Source organism: Helianthus annuus, chromosome 5 (genome assembly GCF_002127325.2).
Source record: "Helianthus annuus cultivar XRQ/B chromosome 5, HanXRQr2.0-SUNRISE, whole genome shotgun sequence".
Lineage (NCBI taxonomy): Eukaryota > Viridiplantae > Streptophyta > Magnoliopsida > Asterales > Asteraceae > Helianthus > Helianthus annuus.
The window spans coordinates 174,587,860-174,590,772 of record NC_035437.2 but is presented as its reverse complement, the minus strand read 5'-3'; the positions used below and the strand labels follow the sequence as shown (position 1 = coordinate 174,590,772).

The following is a 2,913-nucleotide window of genomic DNA, read 5'->3' as shown; positions in this document are numbered from 1 at the left end:
CAATGATCACGAAGCTGGGCCTTCGAATACTCGAGCTCCTTCCAGCACAAGGAGTGAAGAACCCCAAAGACGGAGAAACCTTTTCGAACCTGCGAGACATTCCACCTCGCACAGCTCAACACCATCGTACCGTCACTCGTTTGGGCCAGATTCCGAAAATGATCCCAATAACCCCCAACCCTCCTACATGCCTCTACAGCGTTCGGTATCGCACCGTGCTTTTGATGATCCCACTCCTTACTTCAGAAGTCAGTTTAACCCAGCAGATTACATTCAGGAACCTGCAGGCTTTGTTCCGTTAGGACCACAGGATCACTTCTCAGAAGACCATATGGATGAGGACACTGATCCAATAGAACCTGCTCGTGGTACGCCCACACATCCTATCGAGATCTCTGATGGATCTTCTTTTCATGGCATACCTTATCAAGGGCCAGATAGCTTTCAAGCGCTGTTCAACCAGCACGAGTGGTACTTCACACCCTCCCATCAGACATCGCAACACGAGCAGCAACAACAACAAAATCCCTCTGAGGATCCACGTTTCGTGGCAGTTACGCCACCACCTCCGCCACCGGTTCAACCAGTGATGCCTGATCCGCCAAGGCGTAGGAGATCGGGTGCTCGTATGTCCACCCGAGGAGGGGAATTCCACTTCAGCACCCCTCGACACTCTAGTAGTAGCCACTACCCGCCACTACAAGAAGAAGGACCTTCAAGTCCAGTACAGGAGGCGAACTCCGCACCAGTTGCACCATCTTCGCCACCATTTGGGTATGACCACCCAATACCTGCATACACGGGTCCAATGGCATACAACCCGTTCGAACCGTCGTCGCACGCACATTACAATTACAACTATGAACGCGACCCATATGTGGTAGCGGCTAGGTATAATGCCCGCTATCCTGACGGAGCTTTTGGAAATATGGGGATACCGGACTACTCAGCTCATGGGTATCCAGCACCTCCTAGACCTCCAGTTCCGCAACCGGCGCCACAACCACATTTTTCTCCGCCCGAGCAAGAAGAAATCCTCCACCGCTTAACTCGTGTGGAACGGGATTTCGAGGAAGAACGAAAGAACAATAGGGGATTTTTTAAGGGTCTAGCGAACCTGTTGAAAGGAAAGAAGAAGAAACGTGACCATTAGTCCTTATATATGTTCTAATGTAATGTCTATTTTAAATAAATTCCCTGCGTGGACGTTTATCGTATTTCAGTCCCTACGTGGACTTATCTTTTAGTCCCTGCGCGGACATCTATCTTGTATTAGTCCCTGCGTGGACTTGTCTCTTTATTAACCTCTATGTAGGGTTTTTGTTTGAGTTTAATGAAATGTTAGGGTTTTTGTTTATGTAAATTTAGGTTAAAGTGTTGTGATCTTGATATGGATGATTGTTTCTCAAGTAGTGGTGTTCATGTTTTCAGTTAGGTTTTTTTCGGTTATGATTTCGGTTCGATCCAGCTGCTTGGGAGGACAAGAAATGCAAAGGCGAATCTTGGTTTCCTTCTAATATGTATCATGTTTTCTTCAAGGTGGGAAGGGAAGGATTTGCATGATTTGATACCAAGAAACACAGGTGGGTCACATGTTATTATCACAACTAGGTTATCAAGAGTTATGAGTTTTGATCCAATGCAACTTCAACCGTTGCTGTTAAAAGACGCAATCTTGTTAATGAAAGGAAGACGAAAGAAAGAGTACCCAGCTCAAGATGTTGAAATTCTAGCCAAGTTTGATGAGAATTTGGGGAGATCGAGTTTTGGGTTGTCGACGATCAGGTCGTTAATTTCCATAATTGGCCAAGCTTTGACTTGCAACTTTAAAGTGATTATTGCCTATAGATGATTAATTTCACAAATTATATTATTAGTTAGTTGTGAAAGTGTCGCCTCATGCTCGTGCAATACGGGATGTAGAAGATGAGGAGTTACGAAGTTTTTTCTATGGAATGTCTCCATGGCAGGTAACTAAGGCTCGTTATAGTGTGTTCGGGTGTTGATTTAAAAGTTGTTATGTAATTTTGAATATTTCATCATAATGATAGTTTTTGTAACTTGTTGCAGTTTATAATGATAGTTGCAGCAAGCTCAGTTGGTGAGGAGTTATTTTACCGCGCTGCTGTTCAGGTGAGTTGACTAAGCAAATCACGGAATAATATGAAACTTTACAATTGTTTTTCCATTTCTTGACCTTCATTTGCATCTATGTAGGGTGCATTAGCAGAGGTGTTTTTGAGGTGGAATGATCTTGTCACGAATGCATCCGGAATGGCTGCACTGGTATAATGACTTCAACTTTTCCTGTTAAGTTTTTTATAGCTGACAAAATGGGTGGGTCGGGTGACAGTCGAAATAAATAACTTGAGGGCAGAAGGGACTTTGTCTGAGAAGTATCCATCACTCCCTTCGTCTTCTTCTTCGGAGTCTTCTTCCAGTCTCTCATCCAAGTCATCACTTTCACTTTCATTGGCTTCTTGTTCTTGAAGATTTTGAAGCCTCCATTTGAACATGTCCTGCATCAATGCCATTTTTATGTTCATGTCTATGTTCAAACATGTGGCGTTGTGTAACTTCTCCAGGAACCCAACCCCCTGCTAGGTCATGATGTCTTCAAGCATGTAGTCTTCCTGCGCTTCGTTGTCACATATAACGGTGACCATGTCTGTATCTTCATCAAAACGTCATGATGTGATGACTGGGTCCATTTTTGCATTTGCTTTGCTTGGTCCAAATTTTATGGTAAATCTTCTCATAACCTTATGTGTTTCATCACATTCGTTATCAAGAGGGATGCCAAGAGATAGGATACCCCTCTGTACCTCTTCTTCCATTTTCAAAATGGCTTTGATTGTTTTAACAAACACTCTTCTTCTGTTGTCAAAACGTATTATGAATCTTTTGATTATG

General features: G+C 43.5%; 1 long non-coding RNA gene across 1 annotated transcript; it reads left to right on the top strand.

The window, feature by feature from the left end:
• The first annotated feature begins 1,878 nt into the window (after positions 1-1,878).
• LOC110939489 lies at positions 1,879-2,257 on the top strand. The gene is made up of 3 exons (XR_002592296.2): positions 1,879-1,970; positions 2,071-2,133; positions 2,218-2,257. It is a non-coding gene; the product is annotated as an uncharacterized LOC110939489 (long non-coding RNA).
• The last annotated feature ends 656 nt before the right edge of the window (positions 2,258-2,913 follow it).